Here is a 25,520-nt window from a genome sequence, read left to right on the forward strand (position 1 = left end):
TCGAACTAGGGAGCAAGTGTAGACGTACCCTTAGAGACTAACCAAAATATTAATAGAATCATGAGCTTTCATGGGCAAAACCCACTTTCATCAGATGAATTGGAGTGGAAATAACAGAAACATATGCAGGCGACCCCCAACTTACAACTGCCCGACTTACACCCCCCTGCATTTACAACCTTTTTTTCATGCAAGATAGCTCCTAAAACCCCCTAATTTATGTCCGCAGCTCGTATTTACGATGGCGTATGATGCAGACTCCACACATCATCCCAAAACAGGAAACGCACAAGGTCAGTCAGACTCACGAGTCTGCAGCTGCTGCTTGACCTGCACACATCTCCACCTGTTGAGTGCAGAAGAAATTGGCTTTGTAACACACCAACCAGTTAATGCCCAGAGTAATGGTGTCAAATCTGCAGATGAATTTCAGTTCTGCAGAATCTCTCTCATTGGTTAGTGAAATTCTTGGCTACTTTTAAATCCATGACTGAGTGACCAGGAAGGTTAAAATATTCCCCTATAGGTTTATGTATGTTACGATTTCTGATGTCTGATGTGTGTCCATTTATCCTTTGTCTTAGAGATTGTCTGGTTTGGCCAATATACATGGCAGAGGGGCATTGCTGGCACGTGATGGCATATATTACATTAAAGATGCAGTTGTATAAGTCCCAATGCTGTGGCTAATGTGGTTAGATCCTGTGATAATGTCACTTGTATAGATATGTGCACAGAGTTGGAAATGGGGTTAGTTGCAGTGATAGGTTCCTGGGTGAGTGTATCGGAGGTGTAATGTGTGGCTGCTGGAAAGTTGCAGACTAACATGATTACCCCTCTGAGATTTTTCAAGCCTTACAACTTTAGTACACGTCCTCACTAATTAGTTTCCCTGTTTCAGGAAGTGGTCAGTTGACTGATTATACAAGAATGTGTTTGTGTGTTACTTATCAGCAATGTTTACTCAGCCATAAGCTTTCAGCAGGCAAGAGTTGACACTGCAAACACAGGCAGAGCAAAGATAAGGCACAAATGTTGCCTCTTTCTGGTGCCCTAGTTGGCAACCTGAACTGCTGGAAAATATAAAGAGACAGTTAAAGGTGCCAGCCTATCCAAAATAAGTGTGTGATGTCACCAGGACTCCTTCGTGTGGCTGTCCTGAGACGTAGTCTTCCCCCTTCTAGGTATATTTGGCTTTTGGGAAGCGACGTGCTGAAGGGTGATCTAACCTGGCTCCTCTTCTTAGATGTGCTGGCATAGACCAAGCATATGGTGATCAATACATCTTCTGAAGATTCAGAACATCCATCTAAAATGAGAGCTGTTCTGTTTTCTGATTGGATGGCGAGAAAGGACATCAGCTTTTGAGTTCTTACAAGTGGGAGGGAGCAGCATTTTCCAGGCTCTGCATAGCACCTCTTGTCATGCTAACTGGCAAAAGACATTAGGCCACAACTGTTGGCACAACAGTCTTGGGACATAGCTTGAACACTGGCTAGCAAGCTGCAGGCAGCAGTTTATTTCCGCAAGTCACTTTCTGGGCCTCTCTGTGGTGCATTACTTAGACAATTTTGCAATTATGTTTCTCATGTTGCAGTTTCTTCAACACTCTTCTAGCTGCTGAAATGTTCAGTTTAAAGTAGATACAGTTGACACAATCACTCGATATTCTTTGATGTTCTTTAAACTTGGTTTTACAGTCCTTCAAGAATTGTTTCCAAGCCAGAACAGCTGTACAAATCTTCTGAGTTTGTTCTCCTTGTTTAACAAGAATAATAGGATCGTAGTATGTATGGTGGAGCTGACTCTGGCTATGTCTAGACTACAATGATCTATCGGAATAAGGTACGTAAATTGCACTATGCAATTTGCGTACCTTTTTCCAACAGTTTTTTCGGAAGAGGCTTTTCCAAAATTTGGCCTGTCTACATTGGGCCAAATTTCGGGAAAACCTCTTCTTTCGGAAGAGCCCTTCTTCCTCGTGGGAAGAGGAAGACAGGGCTTCCGAAAGAGCACGTCTGCTCTTCCACTAAAAAACCCATAGTGTAGACATAGTCTCTGTGCTTTATTCGTGAAAGTTTAATTTCTGATTGTTCCACTCTGTGGTTGAGTGGGCTTATAAACATACTATTTGATTTCAGTTCTTTTTATTTATGACTCCTTTCAATACAGATATTTAGTGAACTGGATAGCATAAGCATACTTGACAGCAAATACTAGCCTCACTTCTTCACTGTTACTACACTAAGAGAAATCAATATGAATGGAACTCCTTTCTTTCCTGAACAGGATTGTCCATGATGTAAACATTTACAATATTTTGCTCACAGCTGTATCACGCATAGCTGACTTCCCTTTTATACACAGTTTTAATTATATCAGATTTGATTATCAGGTTCCCTAGTTTACTACTACACATAATACATTATATTTCAGTGTTATTAACTTGATATGATTTTTAATTTTCCCATAGCCAAGGGGAAAAATAGACTACTGCAACAGCTGCATTTTCTCAGTCTACTGAAGGCATTCTCTCCCGGGTTTTTGTTTTCTTAGGTTTCTGTTTTATCTGTACTAAAAAGCCTTGAGACCAATAGCAATAACTCAAACTTAGGGGCTTTAGTTATTATAAAAGGCTATACCACCTGTACTTTTATGCCTTCCTTCTCTGATCCAGGGGCTGATTCAGCCCCACCCAGCACTACTTTGAACGGTCCCAATGCTGCTTGATATTACATCCTGCTGCACTTAAAACCCTTTATTTACTATGCTCCCTACATCAAAGGCTGAGCAGAGGAGTAGAGTAGGACCAGCACACAGACCCAGTGCTTTCTTATTCAGGTGGAATTATCAGTTTGCCACTTACAACAGCTCTGACTGGCCTTTGTACAAAGCAGACTTGGTACCATTTTCACTCACACAAGCCCTTCCTCCCAAATCTGTCACATCAGTAGGTGATTAATTCTTTCAGGCTAGTCAGGTTCTTATACCACACCCAGCATCATAGTATTCAGGTGCCTTCAGGACCCAAGCATAGAATGTGCTGATTGCCTTCAACCAACATAGACTTCAATGGGCCACCCCAGCAATCAGTCCCTTGTAGGAGAGAGCCTTAAATTTAGAGTCAGTTCATCAACACTTCTTGTGACTGTTAATTCAGGCCAGGAGTGAGGGGCTTCTCAGAACCTGATATCTGAACATGGAGCAAAGGGAGGGGGGTGTTTCAAGCTGGGATGATGCAATACAGGAGATCAGACTAAAAGGTCATGGTATCAGAAGACCTTAAATCTATGGAACTATGACAAGACTTCAATCTGCCTTAGGAAGCAGGGGAAATGGAAAGAACTAAATGGCCTGGGGGGCACTCAGCGCCAGGGTAGGGTACCTGTTCCAGGAGTCCTTGCCTCACAAAGCTCTAATGACTGGTTTTCAGAGGTGCAGCATGCTCTAACGGGGTTGCAATTGCAGTTTAATATAGAATGCTGTGCGGCTTCAAGTGGGAAGCCGATCTCTGTTGAAAGTGGTTTAGTCTTTTTTGCTTGGGAGGCTAGAGTCACAGGAACCAGCTTCACTAACCACTAAGAAAAACCATCTTTGGTCTTTGAGCTGCTCAAGTTCTATCTGCATTCAGTTTCTAGCCCATTTTGAATGAACTTGTCCACACCCCAGTTCTAATATGTTACCATGGAGCCCACTTGACTCTACAGGAAACAATCACATGTTCTTATAAGGTAATTCTCAGCATTAAAACATCCATGCACTACAGGGCACAATTTATGTTCAGTAGTGGTAGGGTTGCCAGATGGTTTCAACAAAAATATTGGACACACTTGACATTACATCACAATCTACATTACATCTTATTTAGAAAATACTGGACATTTATATTTTCTCAACTTGTTTCCTGAACAGAAAGCTCCAATACTGGACTGTCCAGTTAAATGATCGCGGCTTCATTTAAATTTACATGGCTGCCGCGCTGAGCCGACAAACAGCTGATCAGCTGTTTGTCCGCTCAGCGCGCTAGTCTGGATGCTCCCCTGCCGACATCAAAGCCCTTTGTCGGCAGCCCCGTTATTCCTCGTGGGATGAGGTTTACCGGGGATGCCGACAAAGGGCTTTGATGTCGGCAGGGGAGCGTCCAGACTAGCACACTGAGCAGACAAACAGCTGATCAGCTGTTTGTCGGCTCAGCGTGGCAGCCATGTAAATTTAAATGAAGCCGCGATCATTTAGACGTACCCTGAGAGTGCAACTAAGGACCCCATAGATGTAGCCGTGGATGGCCTCCATTCAAGCTACGGGAGCTTGAAATACCCCAGGGATCCAGAACACTAACGGTTTGGATTCTTCTCTCAGCATGTCTAGTGGGTGACTAGGGAAGGGGGCTCACTAGAGTCTGAGACAAGTTAGTTCAGTAGCCTGATGTTGCATTGCTTATGCCCATGATACCAAATCAGACTGCAGCATTCTACAGCTAGAAGTAGCTACACAAGGTGCAAGGCACTGCAGAATCAGAATCATCAGGGATAACCAGTGAAAAGGATTTTGTCTTGAAAAATGGTTGGATTACTCTATTCATGTGTCATTTTAGGACTTGACTCTGCATATTCTAGGGGCAAAGTGTTGCACTTAAAATAAGTAGAAAGTGAGATGCAGCATAAGGAACTTAGGACAGCCTGATCCTGCATTAGTGAAAATGCTCTTATGCAACAATTCTGTGTATCTTCTTAACAGTTAAAGAGGGATGGTCTCATGATCAGAGTATAAGGCCAGAAATTCCTAAATTCTGACTTCGGTCCCACTCTGGAGAAGCATCATGATGATAATTAATTAATGTCCAAGTGGGTGGTAGAGAAAAGTGTCAATAATTAGTATTTTTCTTGACTGGCATTTGTATCAGAATAATGAGTTTTATTGCTGGTAAACAACTGAGATGTATTTTGGAAGTATAGGACCATAGAATCATCTATATTGCAATGTGTGTCCCATGTACTGAAAATTCACGTACACTGAAATGCTAACCAGGTCATAGGACATATGATACAGGAGATTTAAAATACATTGCTATTGCCAATTCTTCTTGCAGAAGCTCAAAAGAACTTGTTAGTTTCCCTCGTCTGGGGGGACAGAAAAAAAGACTGTTTCCTGTATTGCACTTGTAGACAAAGCTAGGAAACATTTAACTGGAAACCCATTTGTCTGCCTCTCACAATTCATTGATTGCATCTAGTACTTAGTGTTTGCATCCCCATGGAGAAAATTGCCTGCCCTACTAAATGTTTGGTCTCATGTTTTGAGGAAACACAAATGCACAGCCTTAGCGCTTAATAGCAAACTAGCTATAACTATCTTGAGTGTTAATATAATCTATTGATTTTTCCCTGATGCTTTTTCTCCTGTATTACAGCACTACAATCACATTTTCTAATTGATTCTCATTAGTTTAATATTTCACACCACAACCCCACCCACACATTGAAAGAGACTTGTTTATTCCAAACACTGAAATCCAATTTTGTGATTTTTACATTCTTTATTTCAGAAGTTGATCAAACTTCTAAGATAAAATATGAATGAAATCATGAACCATAAATTAGTGATCTTTAACAGAGGAAAGATGTGTTCCCTGCTTCAATGAGTTTAGAAGTTGATATCCCTTTTTCAGCTAAGTAGTTCTTATTCATGAAATGAATCTTGTTGGGCCAGATTCTGATCTGACTGAAGTCAATAGTGTGATTCTGGATTTATACTGGTGCAAAAGGAGGTCATGTCAAATAGCCTGGATCTGCTAACCTTCTTTTCCAGCTTTTTACATTTTAATCTAATGCTAGCCATCTGCAATAGAGGTTTCCTATATCTGCTCCTCTAATAGCTCTGGCATCTAGTCACAGATGTTTTCCATCTTTGACTGATACATATAGTCTGTTTCATTTTGTATTTGACCGTCTGGGGATAATCAGGTCTTTATGAATGTGTTTAATCTGAAAATATGAATTGCAAATAATTGTTTTCCGCACAACATTCTAGGATTCTAGAGAATGTTCAGTTGTACGAGGGCCTATAACTGTTTCCCAGTAGGGACGTGAATGACTAGTCAAATAGTCAACACAGTAGTCAACTAGTTGTTCTCCCCCCTGCTGTCTCTATCAGAAAGAGGCAGCAAGGTGGGGATAAGGAGGGGGTGCTTCAAAGCAGCAGCACCGTGTGGAGCCTGAGACCAGACCCTGGGCTCCATGGGTATGTCTACACTACCACCCTAGTTCGAACTAGGGTGGTAATGTAGGCAACCGGAGTTGCAAATGAAGCCCGGGATTTGAATTTCCCGTGCTTCATTTGCATCTTGCCGGGCGCCACCATTTTTAAATGTCCGCTAGTGCAGACTCCGTGCCGCGCAGCTACACGCGGCACGAACTAGGTAGTTTGGACTAGGCTTCCTATTCCGAACTACCGTTACTCCTCGTGAAGTAAGGAGTAACGGTAGTTCAGAATAGGAAGCCTAGTCCGAACTACCTAGTTCGTGCCGCGGTTAGCCGCGTGGCACGGAGTCCGAACTAGCGGACATTTAAAAATGGCGGCGCCCGGCAAGATGCAAATGAAGCCCGGGAAATTCAAATCCCGGGCTTCATTTGCAACTCCGGTTGACTACATTACCACCCTTGTTCGAACTAGGGTGGTAGTGTAGACATACCCCATGTAGTGCTGCTGGTTTGAAACACCACATGCAGCCCACGGTCAACTGGGGAGTCCCCAGACTCCACACAGTGTTTCAAAGCGGCAGCGCCATATGGAGCCCAGGATCAGCTGTGGCCTCCCCTGCTGACCACAGGCTCCACGTAGCACTGCTGCTTTGAAACACTGCAGGGAGCATGGGGCTAGTTGGAGACTGCCTCACTGGCCCCGTGCTCCCCACAGCACTTTCGCCTTTGAAGTGTAGCAACAGCTCTGGGGCTGTTTCTACACTTCAAAGGCGGAGGCGCCGTAATCGACTAATCAAATAGTCAATGCAAATTGCATCAACTATTTGATTAGTCAATTAATCAAAATTTAAGATCCCAGCCTCTCCTCTCCTTTCCAGTCTGGGCACTGAAGTCTTCCATAATGAGCACTAGGTCATGGATTGGTATTACTGTCATCACACTTTTTAGTTCTGTGTGGAAACTGTCTTTACTCTCTTCATCAGCATCATTTGTGGGTACATATACTCATATTACAGTACACTTCACATGTCTGGATTTAAATCTCACTGTATGTACCCTGTCTGATACTAGCTGCCAGGCCATTAGTGACTGTTTCACAGCCATATTCATTATAATTCTGACTCCTCGCTCATGTTTACTTCCACCTGAATAAATAATCGTTTTGTCCCCCTGATATTAACAAGCCTTAATCTTTCAATGTGTACAGGATTGAGCTTAAAAACAGATTTGAGGCTCTCAAACTATAAAGCAAACAACATAGAGAAATGTGGGGACCATTTTAAAACAGCTATCATTGAAGCAGCAGAAAAGATGACTGGTAGAAAAAGAGGGACCATCAAAGAACAATGGATCTCAGCACAAACATGGGAATACAATAATCAGAGGAGAAAACAGATAAGTAAAGTGTTTCAAATTAAGGTTATTCTATAGAATTCTTGACAAAGAAGTAAATATTTGCTGTGAAAAGGATCAACAGAATTAGATAGAAAGCAAGGCCAAGGAAGATGAAGATACAAAACAAAGAAATGACTCTAGAACTATCTATACTATCTTAAAACAGCCTGCAGCAGCCGTGGCCTAGCCGAGGCTCGTGAGTGCGGCTCTTCCCCCCCTACTCCCGGGTGCGGCTCGCGAAGCCCCCCCCCCCATGGCTCGTAAGCCACCCCCATGCCCCCAAAAACGGCCCTCTTCTCCTGGCTCCCTGTGCTGACCTGGGCAGAGGAGCTGTCTGGTGTGGCCATGAAAGACGGAGAATTAAAGATGACATCGGCCAGCAGGAGCCTATTTTGGCCAAAAAGCCTCTAAACACGTTTAAATACGTTTTCTTAAGGAGGTTAAAGTACAAGTCCTTTTTTTTTTCCCCTCAACAACTTTGCCTTGGCTCTTCGCACTAGATCCACTGCTATTGTGGCTCTTTGCCCAGAATGGGTTGGCCACCCCTGGCTTGCAGGGTATAGTTTTAACTTTAACAGAGTCCCAGTAAATGGGAAATGTGGTGAAACTCTTAAGACTCCAGGAAAACAAGAGAATAGGTGGGTTGAATACGTCAAAGAAGTGCTTCACCAGCCTGATCCAGCAACTTAGCCTGAGATCAACGAAGGGGAACTGCCAGAGTTAGACATCGATGCATCTCAAATCAAAGTTAATGAGGTTTAGAAAGCTTTACGCAAGCTAACAACCAACAAGGTACCAAGGTTAGATAGCATTCAACCCAAAATGCTCAAATATGTGGGTGAAGAGTTGGCAACAGAAGTATGTTCATTATGCAATAAAATATGGTCAGAAGAAAATTTCAGAAGAATAGACACTTGGAATTATCAAGCTTCTGAAAACAGGAGACTTAAGAAACTGCTTGAACTGGAGAGGAGTGACTTCTTTCCATCACAGAAAAACTCTTAGATGTGATTGTGTTAAATAGGATGAAAGGAAAAGTAGATACCATTCTTCGGAAGGAACAATCTGGTTTTAAGTGAGATTCATGAACAGATGCGATTTTCACCTTAAAAAGGGTTAATGAGAAAGCAAATTCATTTCAAGGAACCCTGGGTATTAATTTCATAGACTTTCAAAAAGCATTCTGTAAATAGGATTACAATGTGGAAAATTGTTAGGCAGTATGAAATTCCGATGAAACTTACCAATGTAAGGAAGGCATTTTATTCTTACTCAAAATGTGTTCAAATGGATAGAGCATTAAGTAAGTCATCCAAAATTAAGACAGGGGCCAGGCAAGAGTACATCCTGTCTCCATTCTTGTTCTTGCTCATCATTGATTATGGTCTCAAACAATGTAAGAATAATCAATATGGCTTCACGAGGAATCATTTGAGATTTGATATAGATTTTGTTGATGACATTACTCTTCTAAATAAAAATGATGAAGGGCATCAAGCATGCACAAATTAAGTTAAAGAAATTATGGAGAAGGTAGGACTGTGATTCAGTATAAAATCATGATAATTGGAGATGTGGATTTAAACATCAAAACTGACAATGAACAGCTGCCAGATCAATTCAAATATCTTGGAAGCACAATAAGCCAAGATGGTACATGCTCCGAGGAAATAAGAATAAGGATTGGCAAAGTGAACGCAGCTTTTGGTAAACTTAGGAACATTTGGAAACGTAATATTGAATTCTTACATACAAAACTAAGCGTCCACTCAGCCATCCCTGTAGCCATAGCAACCTACAGTCATGAAATCTGGCAACTTAAGCAAACAGATGCTCAGAAGTTAGATGCTTTTCATCATAAGAGCTTGTGGAGAATATAAAAAATAAGCTATGAGGAAAGAAAACACAATGAGCTCAGAAAAATGACTAAAGCGAGGTCTCTATTGCAAATAATTTGTAAGAAAACATCAGTCGTGAGGGCATGTGTTACGAATGGATGATAACCAACTATCGATTGTGGCTCTCAGTTTGATAGCCAGAAAATCCAACAAAAAAGAAGGGAAGACCTAGGATGACTTGGACAAGTACGATTATCAATGATAGAGAAAAATTTAATTTGAAATGGGACCACTTAGGTCACACAGCAGGTGATAAGCAAGCATGGCAAATGTGGGTTGTGCAAAGTGCTGAGAAGGACGGGATGCACTAAGGTCTAGGTAATGGAGGTCATAGATTGATAACACATCTACCTGATTATCTAGAGGTGAAAGTACGCACATACAAACACACACCCAACTAGCTCGCCCAGAAGCCTAGGCACCAGGAGCAAAGACTTCGCTTAGTTATGCTGAGTACAAATCTACCCATTTCAGGTGGATTTGTATTTGACACAGCCTCTGCTACTTGAGCTACACTACTCTTTATACTCACACTAGCTCAGAGTAAGAATGAGCCAAAGGACTCTGGGGGGCTGTTCTTCCTGAGTCCTCTGGCCCATGCGCACACTGCTCACTGCCACCTGGAGGGGGAGGGGAAGGGCTGGTCTGGGGCTGGCAGAGCCCACATGTAGCATCCAGTTGAGCAGGGCACCATGACATTTGGGGCAATTTGGTGCCCCAGATTTCATGGTGTCCCATGCAGCTGCATGTTTTGCATATCGATAGGGATACCTTGTCAAGAACCAATCCCTGTGGCATCCCATAGAAACACTCCTGCTTGATGATTCCCCATTTACATTGTGACATTGCGAGACCTGTCAGTTAGCCAGCTTTTAATCCATTACATGTGTGACATATTAATTTTATAGCTGCTTAAGCAAAATATCTTGCTGTAGCAAGTCAGTGCCTTACAAATCGGTTACATCCATATTACAGTTACCAAACTTGGTACTTTTCTTGATGAGATTACAAATTGTTTCGATAGCATCTATTTCCCATAAATCCATGTTGATTGGCATCAGTTACATTACCCTCCTTTAACTCCTTAATTAATGGCTTATCAGCTGCTCCATTATCTTGACCAGGATCAATCTCAGACCGAGAAGTCTGTAGTTATCTCAGTCATCTCGCTTACCCTTTTAAAATATTGGCTTTTTTCCTATCTTCTGAAATTTTCCCAGTGTTACAAGATTATTGAAAAACAATAGTCCAGAGAGCTCCTCAGCCATCTCTTAAAAAAATTGGATGCAAGTTATCTGGACCCACTGATTTAATGTCTAGAGTTAGTAGCTATAGTTTAACATCCTCCTGAGGTACTAATGGAATGAAAGTAGTATGGTATCTCATGATGTGATTACATTATTTGTTTTCCCCAAATACAGGCAGTCCCCGGGTTACGTACAAGATAGGGACTGTAGGTTTGTTCTTAAGTTGAATTTGTATGTAAGTTGGAACTGGTACATATTGTAGGGGAAACTCTAGCCAAACATTTCTCCAGAGCTCAGTTTTATTCTCCCACACCTCACTTCCCTCAGTCCTTTATTCTCAAGCTGAGGTGTCTGCTGAGAAAAGCCGCTCCGCGTCTCCCTGGTCTGCTGGTGGGGGCGCTAGCTTTGCATCTCCCTCGTCTGCTGGGGGGAAGCAGCTAGTGCGGGGTTGCCTCACCCCGTTTGTAAGTAGGGATCTGATGTAAGTTGGATCCATGTAACCCGGGGACTGCCTGTAGATATTTACTGAATGCTTCTGCATTTATTATTATTGATAATGCTAACATTTTGATGTCCTAATGGGCAGGAGAGGCCCTAGACGAGCTGCTGGCAACTGGCAACCTAGGCGAAACACACGATCAGCGTGTAATCAGCGCCCCTGCCTCCAAAGCCCTCAACGGCCATTTATCTTGGCACCCTAGGCGACCGCCTAGTTCGCCTGTATTGACCAGCTGCCACTGCTAATGGGCCAATACCATTGTTGGTGTCCTACACTCCTAATTACTATAAACTTCCTCTTTCTTCCATATTTCTTTATTTTCTTTAGCTGCATCAGTTTCCCTCTAAACCAGGTGGTTTTTAAAACCAATATTAACTTCTTCCTTGATTGAGTCATTTTGGGCATTCAGTAAAATGTTCTTAAGCAGTTCCCAATTCCATTCACATTTTTCTAATTAAATTCTTCCTCCCAACTGATTTTCCTCAATTGTTTTCAGCTTTGTGAAACTGGCTCTTTTAAAAGTCACCAAATCAGAATCTGGCCCACTGATTTCTTTTGAGCTAATTCTTGAGTAAAGCCTTCTTGAGGGTTGTGTAGTGGGTTGGAGTGGCCACCTCCAGACCCTGAGAGGGAAATGCCCTGATCCATGGCGGGCTCACCTGGATGACTCACCTGGGAAGAAGCCAGGGGGCAGGGCTGCAAGGTCAGTTGGGGCTCTGCCAGAAGCCTTCTCTCTCCAGCCAGCCAGCGGCTTTCTTGCCCCAGACTGACAGGGAACCAGAAGCCTGCTCAGTTCAACCCAGCGAGGAACTGGACCTGGGGGAAGCAGATGGCTGGCCAGGGCCACTGGGCCCTCTCCTGGAGGATAACCTAGAGGGCCTGAGTATCTGGACAAAGGACTTCAACCTGTGCAGCCCTGAGGACCTGCCCCAACTAAAGGTACCATACAAGGAGGGGAGAAATGGAGCCGGCCCAGGGACAGCTGACCTTGGTCTGGCCAAAGGTCAGCGAGCTGCAGTGTACACCCTCGCTGACCCTGACATAACAGGTCAATGTGTTTTGGACCAGGATCCCTGCTGATCCAGCAGCCAACTGCTTGGCTGCTGTAAGGGCCCTGGGCTGGGACGCGGTGGTGTAGGGAAGGCCCTGGGCTGGGACGCGGTGGTGTAGGGAAGGCCTGCTTCCCCCTTGCCAGCTCCTGATTGGGTGGCAATCTCCCCTCCTGCGGTTTGCAGCCACAGGCAAAGTGCCTGAATCCCTTCTGAACAAGGAGACAGACTACTTACCAGGGCTTACTGGTTGGCTTACTTTGTGTGAGGCTCTTGCCCTGCCTAGGGCTGGGCCTCTAGCTCTTTTATTACTGACTGTTTAAATGTGCTAGCCTCCCTTGCATTTGGGGCCTGGCTCCCTAACTGTTTAATGACTGCAGCCCTTGCCCTGTGTTAGGGCTGGGCTCCTAACTGCTTAGGGACCGCAGCCTGTAGTGGGTTGCAGTGGCCACCCACAGACCCCGAGGGGGACACCCCTCATTCCCCGGGATGCATCCCAACAGGCTACAGGCTATGATACTGGGGCCCAAAAGTAAAACTTTATAGATTGAGTCACCAAAAGAAAGAAACAAACAAAACCCATGGGGCTACTAGGGTTGCCAGGTGTCCGGTATTCACCTGGACAATCTGGTATTTTTACTTCCTGTCCAGTAAAAAAAATCAGAAAATACTGGACACCTAAGATGTCCAGTATTTTCTGATTTTTTTCCCCCCCGGCCAGGAGGCAAAAATGTTGGGCACCTGGCAACCCTACAAACACTCAGAGCCCGGCCTCCCCCGCCCTAGCCCCCAATACCTCCAGCCCCTCGAACCCAGACCCGATGCTTACCTGGTTCCCCAAGGCTGCTGGCACAAAATGGCTGCTGGCAAAAGACCAAGAGGAAGAAATGACTCTTCTGGGTCGTAGTGCTCAACCGCTCCCCTGTTCCTATCCCTGCACTCACTGAACATGCTGTTTTAATGCTGTTTTGTGTTTATATATATTTATATTTGCTTAAGTCTTGGAGTCCTTTTTTTTTTTTTTTTTTTCTCTTCAACAGAATTTTTTCCCAGTGTTGTTGTTGGTGGTTTTTTTTAATCAGTATTTTTGTTTCAACCATCTGGCAACCCTAGGGGCTACTTGGACAGGCAATGTATTTATCTCTGAGAAGGTGGTGTGGAGAAAAGAATGAGCCAAAGGGAATGGTTAGGTATGTGACTGGACATACTGGAGGGGGGGAGGGGATCAGGTAAGAGCAAAGGCTAGCAGAGTGTGTGACTGAGCATACTGGAGTGGGGGAGAGGGATAGCTCAGTGGTTTGTGCATTGGCTTGCTAAACCCAACATTGTAAATTCAAGCCTTGAGGGGGACATTTAGGGATCTGGGGCAAATCTGTAGGGATGGTACTTGGTTCTGCTGTGAGGGCTGGGGACTGAACTTGATGACCTCTCAAGGTTCCTTCCAGCTCTATGATATAGGTAAGAATACTGAGTCTTACTTCAGCACATAAATATAACAAGAGCTGAGCTGCTTACAACCTTGAAGAGGAGAACAAGAGGTCAGATTGTGGCCCTTGAGGAAAGGTTCCCATTGTAGAATGACAAGTAATGTAGGACTGGTGTACATCCTGGTGCCTCTCCCATTTTTTAACAGTTGGCATGGGGCATTTGGGGAACGGATCAGCAATAGCAGGGGAAGTGGCCATTCAGACTATTGTGGGCTGCAGCACAGCCCAGATATAGCTGTGATATGCATGTGTATTAGAGCAGCTGGAGCATTATGAAGTGCTTTGCTGCCAACTGAGAACATTATGAGCAGTATTTGGCCCAAATACTCCAGTTTATATCCAGGGTAAGTTAACTGAAAGCAGAACAGATCCCCTGGATTTCTACTGGTTTACAATGAAAGCAGACTTGGCACTTGTATTCTGCCAGGGAAACGTTTGCACAGTTTGTGGAGTTTCAATGTTATTTTCAAAATCCCCAAGTGACCACGTTGTGTATAAAGGGAAATACTAAGGATTTAATTCAGGCAACATCCTGATGTCAATGGAAGTTTTGACCAAGAAAAGATTCTGTGAAACGAAGTGGCCTGTTTACTGCTTTGTAACATGCAAGTGCCAAGGAAATGTAAAACACTACCACCAGTGCTTCTATCTGGACAATTCTGATCTAGCAGCATTTTTACAATCCGGGCAGTAAGGATGTAAATTGTTTAATTAGTTAACCAACGAATACTGAAACATTTAACCAATTAGCTGCCTACCTGGGCTGTGTCTGCCCTGGTCATCCAGGGTGGGGATCCAGCTGGTCTGCCCTACACAGCCAGGGCTGCTAATAATATAAGCTGGCTCCTGGCACACACGAGCTCTGGCTGCTGGCCCTGCTCCCAGGGAACCAGCTGCATTGAAGGATCTACACAGCATAAGCCAGTGCACGCCAAGGGTAGTTTTACTGTAACAAACCCATTAATTGATACTTATTGGTTAACCATTTACATGGTTATACTCTTACATCCCTACCAGGCAGTGGAAAGCCAGGTCTTGACTAAAGATCACAGGAGGAACATAATATGCTCCATTTGCAGTGTATGATTTTAAAACCAAAAACTCACATACACATACTAAAAAGAAATGTGTGTATGTACAGATAAGGGTGAGTCACAAAATACCACTCCCAAAACTGAGTGATAAGAGCCTCAGAAAAATACATACAGTACTACTTTAATAGTTTGACAAATAGTAACTCCTTCTGTGCACATGGGAGGGAGAGACAAATATTCAGACTCTCTCAGGCAAGTTCCAAAGAATCTGCAGTCTTGATTCCCCTACCTCCTAGTTACTTTCTTACAAGGAACTACAGACAACTCAGATATTCAAAATGTCTGAGTTATTTTGCTACTGAAAAGCATTTTATGCATAAGAGGATTTGCAACTCATTATATATTCAACATATAGCAAACTCAGAAGAGGCAATTTACTGCTCTGAGTTTACACACATTTTTAACCCTTAGGATTGGCATTATGTGTCAAAGCTTTCACATTTGAGATTTTAAATACTAATCTCATGATTTTTAAGCCAAGTACATTTGGGAATTTTTATTTGTCTACTTATGAGTCTTTAGGATTCACGGATTCACTTATTGGATTTTTTATCCCATATCCATGAGGGCTAGAAAATGAACTTTAAAATCCCCCACAGAGTTGATGCCCACAGTCACATAGTTCCATGGCCTGTGATTTTAAGAAAAAAGATAATAAAAATTAGGAAAGTTTGCAACACAAATAAGTTAGACATCAACATAGCAGCTAGCATTTCTGTGCTGCTGGAATATATGCAGTGTATACGTGGTCTTTCTGCTAAACTGAACTGATTCAGTCAGCCAGATCAAGCTCTCTTAAACTGGATCCAAGAAGTCTTGGAACATGAATGAAAACCTAATGGTAGATGGTGTCAAAGTCTATGGCACTCCTCACAATAGTCTGTATGGACAGCTTCTCGCTCCATGTGCTTGTTATACATGACTGATAGCTCACTAAACACTATAGCTTCGTCAGCAGAGGAGAAGGGAACAGCTTATCACACAGTCTCACATACGACACGTCTCTTAAACATGAATTTTTATGTTTGCCTCAAAGTTGGAACTCCCTTGCTTTTAAGCCAAAGAATAAAAGGGGACAGGCTAACCCTGAGGATTTTGTATGCGCAGACAGTACTGAAATCTGAAGACAAATACAAAGAGGGGTCTGCTTATATGCATGATACCCCTGCCTTTTAATTACCAAGCCCACAAGGACATAATTAAATTAAAGCTTATGCAAATATTTCAAAAAGGCATTGAATACACTAACCACAAAGACACAAAGTCTAAATAAAAAGCAGGGTATAACAAGATACTGGTTTTGGTCACATTAAGAGACATAATATTTGATGCTAATGTTACTGTTTAACACTGGAATAAATTTAATGTCAATCACTAACCCTGTAACATTGTATAATGTATTGTGACAGGGTCAGGCTGTAGGACTACAACAGACAGAGAGAAAGGCAGGTCCAAGGCAGCAACAGCCTTGACTGATCTCACGTGAGGCTGCCATGGAGCCTTCTAGAAGGAAACTTCCTTGTAGGGGTGGGAGGAAACGAAGGAAGGAAGAAGTGGAGTAAGAAGAGACCAGAACAGACTAAGAAAGGTAACAGCAACACTGCCAGAGATAGAAAAGTGGGGGTGAGGCACTCCAAACAGGGATTTTAGGCCCTCCTTTTCCTGGCCATCTGAGAGCCCAGCTGAGAGCTGGAAAGGACTGTTTTGGCAGCCCAGGCTGACCCTGGGGCACTGGCTCCAATGCCCTTTGTGGCTGAAGGATCAGAGCTGAAACCCTGCCAAGGGCTAATAGCACGGTACTGAGACTGTCCGATGAAGGACTGAGCGGAGTACTGGGACCCAAGAATGGGGTCACCCAGCCACAGTATATGATTTTTGAAAATAAGCATTCTAGAATGGTAATTGGAAAACCTTATGCTAAACTTTAAGTTTATCCACAGATAATAACTGAGAACATTGTTACTAGCCTATTAGAAAACTGGTCAGCTGTATAAGAAGGGAAACCGAGGTAAACAACCTCATAAATTTAGTAACTGAACAGTCGGATAATTCACCCTAACCCCTTAAAAGATAGAAGCCATTAAAAAGTGGCTTGCCTATAGACAAAAGCACAGGTAAGTATGGATGTAATTTCTCTCTTACCTGTCAAGTATTACTGAAGATATTTGTAAAAGAAAGGTGTCTATTAAGCAGTAATCTGCCTCCTCAAAGGGGTAGAAAAATGTTTGTCTTCTAGGGGGGAAAAAACAGAAAAAACTGGTTCCAACTAACTAGTAACTCAGAATACCATGGATCTGTTGTGACAAACACTGTGTTTTATGTTGTTCCTAGCTTTGTTGCACGTTTTAATTTTTTTTAAAGGATACTGCATTAAGCAGAAAATGATTAACAAACATTGTAACTGTTTACAAAAACCAGGGTTGCAGAAGGACAGATGTCAAGCAATGCCACTCCTTTAACAAGAAGACATCCAGAGGTAGTAAAGGCACATTTAAAGGAAAAATACATGGGACACAAGATTTATGTGGTTTTGGGAATAAAAAAAGAGACTTAATTTGAAGCACAAAGTAAAGATACCAAGGGAAGGAAGAGTATGTAAAAACTGAAAAAATGGATAGTAATCAACCACCAGACTATAAGCCCAGTTGAATGAATTGGAAGAGAGAAAAGGAAAGACATTGCAATACCTTCCCTAATTACCGTAAGAGGCAGTATTGTAAAGGCCCCATAAGTGTTAGGGCAGGTATACCATCTTAGGCTATGTCTAGACTGCAGAGTCCAAGGAACTCGTCCGCTTTTCCGGAATAATTTCCAAAAAAGCGGATGGCTAGGTCTAGACTGGCATGATTTTCCGGAAATGCTTTTAACAGAAAAGTTTTCCTTTAAAAGCATTTTCGGAAAAGTGCATCTAGATTGCTTTTGTGGAAAAGCATCCTGACACTTTTTGCTGAAAAGCGTCCGTGGCCAACCTAGACACGCTTTTCCACAAAAAAGCCCCGATTGCCATTTTCGCAATCGGGGCTTTTTTGCAGAAAACAAATCTCTGCTGTCTACATTGGCCCTTTTGCGCAAAAGTTTTTCGGAAAAAGAGTTTTGCCCAAACGGGAGCAGCATAGTATTTCCACAAAGCACTGACAATCTTACATGAGATCGACAGAACCATGTAGATGAGTTTACTAGCCATAGGAAAATGAAGCGGCGACTTAAATAATCACCACTTCATTTACATCAAGATGGCCACCGCGCTGTGCTGATCAGCTGTTTGGTGATACAGCGGGGCAGTCTGGACGCTCCACGGTCGACAAGGGAAGCCTTTGTCCACTGCTCCGGTAAACCTCATTTCACGAGGCATACCGGAGCGGTGGACAAAGGCTTCCCTTGTCGACCGCAGTGCGTCCAGACTGCCCCGCTGTGTCGCCAAACAGCTGATCAGCACAGCGCGGTGGCCATTTTGATGTAAATGAAGTGGTGATTATTTAAATCGCCGCTTCATTTTACTATGTTTAATAAACTCATCTATATGGCTCCGTCGACGGAAACATATAGTCCAGACATACCCTAAGGCTACGTCTAGACTGGCATGATTTTGCAGAAATACTTTTAACAGAAAAGTTTTTCCGTTAAAAGTATTTCCGCAAAAGAGTGTCTAGATTGGCAAGGATGCTTTTGCGCAAAAGCACTTTTTGCGCAAAAGCATCCATGCCAATCTAGATGCGCTTTTGTGCAAGAAAGCTCCGATGGCCATTTTAGCCATCGGGCTTTCTTGCGCAAAAAATTAAGGTGCCTGTCTACACTGGCCCTCTTGCACAAGAATACTTGCGCAAGAGGGCTTATCCCTGAGCATGAGCGTGAAAGTATTTCTGCAAGAAGCACTCAATTCTTACATTAAAACGTCAGTGCTCTTGCACAAATTCAAGCAGCCAGTGTAGACAGCTGGCAAGTTTTTGTGCAAAAATCTTGCCAGTCTAGACGCACCCTAAGTGTCCTGTTCCCAGTGAGGAGAGGGGGCAGGAAGGAGAAGAAAGGGGAAGGCACCAAGGGGCAGGGTGGAAGAGAGACAAATGCCAGGGGGCTAATAGGAGACAATGAGGGAAAGGGCAGGAGGGGGGATGGGAGGGAAGGTGTCAGTGGCGATGGGAGGGGCAATAGGGGAAAGAGGGAGGAGGAGGGGTTGAAAGGAGAGGTGGGCATGAGGAACTCAGAGGATGAAGCAAGTCATGTGTGAGGGCACAGAGGGGTGAGAGGAGAACTGGGGCAAAGGGGGGTAAAAGGGGAGGCACCAGGAAGGTGCAGGGGTAAAGAAAGATGCAGGTGCCAGGGGATTATGGGGGTGAAGCAGAAGGGCAGACATGTGAAGGAGAGGGATGGACACCAGAGGAGAGAGGCTGGGTAGATGGAGGTGTTAGGAGAGAGGATGAGGAGGGGTAGCTGATCAGAGTGGAGCTAGAGGAGGAGTGGACACAGGGGCTACGTCTACACTGGCACCCTTTTCCGGAAATGCTTAAAACAGAACAGTTTTCCATTATAAGTATTTCCGGAAAAAGCGCGTCTACATTGGCAGGATGCTTTTCCAGAAAAGCACTTTTTCCGGAAAAGCGTCCATGGCCAATGTAGACGCGCTTTTCCGCAAAAAAGCCCCGATCGTCATTTTCGTGATCGGGGCTTTTTTGCGGAAAAGACTACTGTGCTGTCTACACTGGCCCTTTTTCCGGAACAGTTTTTCCGGAAAAGGACTTTTGCCCGAACGGGAGCAGCGTAGTTTTTCCGGAAAGACACTGACAATTTTACAGTAGATCGTCCTTGCTTTTCCGGAAAAGCAAGCGGCCAGTGTAGACAACTAGCAAGTTATTCCGGAAAAGCGGCTGCCAATGCTGTTAAAAGCATTTCCGGAAAATCATGCCAGTGTAGACGTAGCCATGGAGTGGGGAATACTTGGTGAGTTTCAAATATGTGAATGGGAGACATGGAGGGTGTTACCTGCAACTTCTAGATGAGTCACTGTTAAATAATCTTTTGTCCTTAAGTCTGAGCAGTGGCTGGTAGGAAGTGGCCTCAACTCCTTAACAAAAGGAATAGAAAAGCAGAGGCCTGGGTCTTTTGGCTGAGCTGTACCTGAAGGTGCTTGAGGCCACAGGGTGGGGAAGAGAACCCTGGTTTAGAGTGGCAGCTGGAAAAGAGGTTTTAGGGTGAGTTTAAGTTTGCACTGAGGTTTCAGTGGAGAATTAGCCAAGCGGTTTTGTTTCTTTTGATTATTTGTAACCTACTTTGCTCTGCCTACTTTCTCTTATGACTACTTAAATCCTACTGCTTCAACTTAATAAAACCATTTTTATCTTCTATCAAACCCAGTGTAAGCCATTGTTACCTGGGGGGGCAACCAGTGTGCACAATCCCCCTGTCATTGCTAAAGGGGGCTTACCTGATTCTTTGGGGTTTGATCCCATCTGGGGAGTGCTCTCTCAGGAGGCTGAGCCCTAAACTGCACTCTCCTTGGACCTGGAATGGTTCAGTGTCTGTACTGCTTCTCATTTGGGGGCAGGAACCTCATCTCGGGGCCTTGGCTGGGGGAGACCAGCAGAGCTGGCCCAGCAGGACCGGATGGCGAGGAGCCCCAGAGAGTGGCTGTGTCAGCACCCCGGGAGGCACCCCCAAGGGGTTGTCTGTGACCGCACCTGACACACACGACACCCTTTATTTCTGGTCATGTGTCCATCTTGACCCCGAGAGTACTACTTCCAGGGGTGGGACTTCTTGTGGCAGGGTGTGTGGCTAAGGGGGGCCAGGAATCATGGCTACTGTGTCCCTAACTGTGGTTCAGAAAATATGGTGTCCATACCCAGAGTGCCCAATTCTAAACAAGTTAGAATTGACAACCCTTAAGAGGACAAAAGTCCTCCCTCTGGGTCAAGATATGTTGATGTGACCAAAACCAGTATGAGGCAAGTCCCTGAAATAGGATTATCATATTTGAACTTTCAAAAAAAAAAAAAAGAGGACACACCTAAGAGGGAGTGGATCAGTATCTAGGGTTACCAGACTTCAAAAAAATACCAGACACACTTGATCTCAGATGGGGGTGGGGATGGGAAGGGAGGAGGTCAGGGGGAACGGGGCTGGCCAGGGCAGATCAGGGGTGGGGAACGGCCAGCAAGAAGCAGGGCTAGCTAGTAGGGGATTGGGGAGCAGCTGGGCTGGCCTGGGGGGAACTGGCAGGGAGTGAGGCTAGGGGTGGGAACCAGCCGGCAGAAAGTGGGGCTGGCCCGGGTGCATGCAGATCCCGGGGTGCTGCCTGTTCTGCACACGAACCCAGCGGAGTGCCCGGGCAAGTCCAGCTCTGGGGATTCCATCCCGCCCTGACCCTGCCCCCATCCCCCTCCTCTCTATTGTGTAGTTGTATACTAGCTAGCTGGTGGACACGCAGTGTGAGTGTGTCTACCAGCCAGGAAGTATGCAACTACATACTGATACTCATGATAATAATAAAACTTAATTAGAAAATACCGGACATTTATATGTCCAGTATTTTCTCAATTTTTCCTGGACAGATACTCCATTCTCAAATACTGGATTGTCCAGTTCAAAATCTGACACCTGGCAACCCTATCAGTAGTTACCAACTCATGTTGTATTAATGTGTTATACAGTATAACACTAATACAATAATTTATATAGAAAACTATATAACTCATGTATTAAAATATATATATATATATATATATATAAACATATACACAATAGTAATATACAGGGCTCGCCAAGCAACGGTGAGCCCCGCTTGCCAGCCGTGTGGTTCTGCGTACGCGCAGATCACTCTGCTCCAGCTCTTCTGGGGTGTAATCTACTCACCATGGACGAGTAGATTACATTATTTGTCGAGCCCTGGTAATATATAATACTATATATATAGTATATAACACATTAATACAATGTGAGTTGGTAGATGCAGATACACACCCTCTCAGGTGTGTTTCTTTTTTTGAAAGTTCAAGTATGGTAACCCTACTGAAAACATCATCTAAAATGCGGATGACAAGGAAAACAATCTAAACACTTATTACAACATGACTGTGCAAAACCCATAGACCTGAATGGGGACAAACTACTGTAAAAGTGAGTTTCTTTGCAATGGTTCTCTGGGTTCATCCTGCTAAGCAGCCTCTGAGCATCGGATTGCAAACAATTGAACCTGGCTCCCCTGCACACACACTTGCATTCAGTCTAATTGGCCACTAGGTTGGTTAAAGCCTCAGGTTGGTAACTATAAATTGCGTGCGCGCGCATCCAGTCCTGCCAACATCGAAATGCATATGCTGATTCTTGCATTGTACTCAATAAATATGGCCTTATACCCTGAAAAAGATCCTGTGCTCTTCTTATAAGCATAACACTCCCCCAGAGCTGTCCTCTGAGAAAATTGTTGACTGACGTGATCAAAAGGGATGAGTCAGTCAAGTCAGCACTTCTTAGAAGACGTGCAGAAAGACATCTTGGGCTAATTGTGCCCTAGATCAGGCAGCTGGGTGATATTAACGAAATAAAAGGGATCCCGCATCTGAATGTATAACTTCGGTTAGCTGAGCATAAAGACAGCGTCTCATGCCCTCAGCAAAACTGGATTAGTGAGCTTGCCGATTTTGCTTCTTGTCAAAGAAAATATATCAAAAGCAGCCCATCCTCTCCTTATGGTGGTGTTAGGCAGAGGGAGTTGTAATATAAATGACATGAAAGTATAAGAAGCTGGAGGCCCAGTTTTCTTCCTGTTTGATTAGAAGTCTCAGCACCTAGCAATAGTGGCCAGTGGCTTTTTCATATTAAAGGGGATGGAAGCAAGTAGTGACTTTCATAGAAGAGACAAGTACAGGCTGTGATTTCCCCCTCCAAATAGAAAAGTCCTTGGATGAAGCTCCTGAGAAGCAGAGCTCCCTGACCCAATAAGATTAGATAAATACCTTCTCACCCCTGTGTGGGATTTCTGGGCTCCTAAGTCACACCTTTCCAAAAACAATTCAGTGGTGCTACGGGCTGCCTAACATATTGGACATACCCACAGAAGGCAAGGAACCCTAATTATTAATATCAGTCTGCATCCTCTCTTCTGCCATACCTTCCATGTTCTTATTCAAAATAAAGTTGTACAAGTCAAGAATATATTTTATGGACAGGTGAGGTCAGTATTTTGGTTACTGGCAAAAAAATACTATAGGTGCTAGTTTGCTATTTAATATTAAATGGAAAATTCAGGTTGAACATCCCTGGTCCAGTCCCCTCATGGCTTAACTGGTCTCAAACCAGGGAATTTGCCAGACCAGAAGAGGTCAGTGCTGGCCCCTCTGCTGCCAATGGTAGTGGGGCTCCATTCCAGTGACAGCAGAGGGGCCAACATTGATGGAGCAGGAATGGTGAGGCGTATTCAGGGAAAGAGGGAGTGAAGGCCGGGAGCACTGCCACCCTGACAGTCACTGGGCTCCACCCTGCAGCTGCCCTGCCTCTTCCCATGAGCACCTCCAGTCCCTGCTCCTCTCCCTCCCTGAGCATGAATTCCACCAAGTGCACTATTTGTGGTACTCTGGAAGCTCTGGCAGAGTGAGGGAAGAGTTGCTGAGCACAGGGCCCCCCAGCTTTTCCCCATGAGTGCTCCAGGGCTGAAGTATCCATGAATGCCAGACACAGATGTTGTCAGATGAGGGAAGTCTGGTATATAGTGGTCCCACCTGCATTTATAGGTTCTTTATTCCCCTATGGTAAAATTATATATTAGTGTAATAGGAAAGAAACGTATCTGTCTATAGAACCTTGTAAAATATTTTCTAAAAACATCATTTAAATAAAGGGACAACATTTCTATAGAGGTTTAAAAAAACACGCTATAAAATTCTACAGCAGGGATATAATCGTCTGCTAATCACTAATGGCTCATATCTTCTCAGTCAGCTCCTTGAGTATTATTTCTGAAGAGTTATGGAAGATGGAAGAGATTCCAGAGGACTGGAAAAGAGAAAACATAGTGCCATTTAAAAAAGGAAACTAAAGATATCAGAGCAGTCAGCTTAGCTTTGGTAGCTGGAAAGATAATGGTGCAAATAATTACATTTACAAACACCCAGAAGATAAAAAGGTGAGATAACAGCATGGATGTGACAAGAACAAATAATGTGAAAGCAACCTAACAACCTTGACAAGTAACAAGCCTGGTGGATGGAAGGAGCGGGGGAAAAAGGGAATGGAAACATGGTAAATGTGGCATATCTAGACTTTGGTAAGGCTTTTGTTATGGACTTGCATGATCTCATAAACTAGGGAAATGAAACCTAAATGGAGCTACTTTATAAGGTGAAGACATGACTGGTTCGAAAACCACTCCCAGGCTATGTCTACACTGGCGGGTTCTTGTGCAAGAACCCGCAGAGCGTCCACACTGCCCACCCGTTCTTGTGCAAGAAGACTTACAGTACAGCATCGGAAGACAGGGCTTCTTGTGCAAGAGCTACGTTCAAGTGTAAGCCCTCTTGCGCAAGAGCTCTTGTGCAAGACGGCAGTGTGGATGCATGGCAGGGGCTTCTTGCGCAAGAAAGCCCTCTGGCTAAAATGGCCATCAGAATTTCTTGCGCAAGAGAGCTGCCATGGATGCTCTTGCACAAAAGCACATGGCAGTGTGGATGTGTTCTTGCGCAAGAACCCGCCAGTGTAGACACAGTCCCAGAGAGTAGCTGTCATTGGTTCACAGTCAATTTGGAAGGGCATAATCACTAGGGTACCCCTGGGATCAGTTCTGACCTGGTCTTGTCCCTCTAACTTCTAGGGTTTTTGAGGTCCTCTCCCAAATACAGTAATTTGCATTTTATCAAGCAGAATCCAATTTCATCTCCTAACTATAAGTAATCTTCTACAAAGCAGTTAAACTCGTGCTTAATTTTCAGTACCTGAGCAGTTTTCAAATGGGCAAGTGTTTAACTGTTTTACTGGATTAGGTCCCAACTCCTTTTATATTATTACTCAGCCTGCACTGGTATTCAGACACTTTGCAATTTTGTAGCATCCACAAAATTCATGACTGTGTTGCCTACTCTCACTACCAGACTAATGATGAAAATATGAAATAAGACTGGCCCCAATACTGATTTCTGTGGCAGGATGTGACAATGCCATATTTATCATTCTCTGTTTGTGGCATTTCTCATGTCATTTGACAATATACTCTTAGTTTGTGATAACAGATGGGAATTACCCACTTATATTACAGTGTGGTGTGCTAATCCCAGTGTAAATTAGCATTAAAATAATTGTCTTCATTATTCTTAGCAACCTCAGTTCCCTTTTCTCAGATAGGCTGACATCCTGGACATATAGGAGAAACTTCCACACAATGCTATTACCATGCCTACAGCTTGAGTGACTTTGGACTGAATGCTTTCCCAAGGTCAGAGATAATCCGTGTGAACAAAACATGCTCTGAAAATGTTCTGGGCAATATTTTAACAGCTTTTGCAGATATAAATACATATTAAAACCAGATGCTTAATGCATGTTAACTCAATCGCTGCATCAAAGAAGAAATGGGTCACCCATATGTTGTGCCATCACATTTGTGTTTTATAGTCAGGCCCAGTTTTAAATGTGGCAGTCTGCAACCCTCCCCTTTCTTGCCCATAGT

General features: G+C 43.8%; 1 protein-coding gene across 2 annotated transcripts in view; it reads right to left on the minus strand.

The window, feature by feature from the left end:
- Nucleotides 1-13,247, minus strand: part of FAM169A (family with sequence similarity 169 member A) — a 138,711-nt gene extending 125,464 nt beyond the window's left edge. The window contains exon 1 of one of the 2 annotated variants that reach the window (XM_075932270.1): nt 13,118-13,247. The gene's annotated coding sequence lies outside the window, so the exon portion shown is untranslated. The remainder of the gene's footprint in view (nt 1-13,117) is intronic. The other variant, XM_075932275.1, reaches the window with a different exon arrangement.
- Nucleotides 13,248-25,520: the final 12,273 nt, after the last annotated feature.

Source organism: Pelodiscus sinensis, chromosome 6, assembly GCF_049634645.1.
Source record: "Pelodiscus sinensis isolate JC-2024 chromosome 6, ASM4963464v1, whole genome shotgun sequence".
In the NCBI taxonomy this organism is placed as follows: Eukaryota; Metazoa; Chordata; order Testudines; family Trionychidae; genus Pelodiscus; species Pelodiscus sinensis.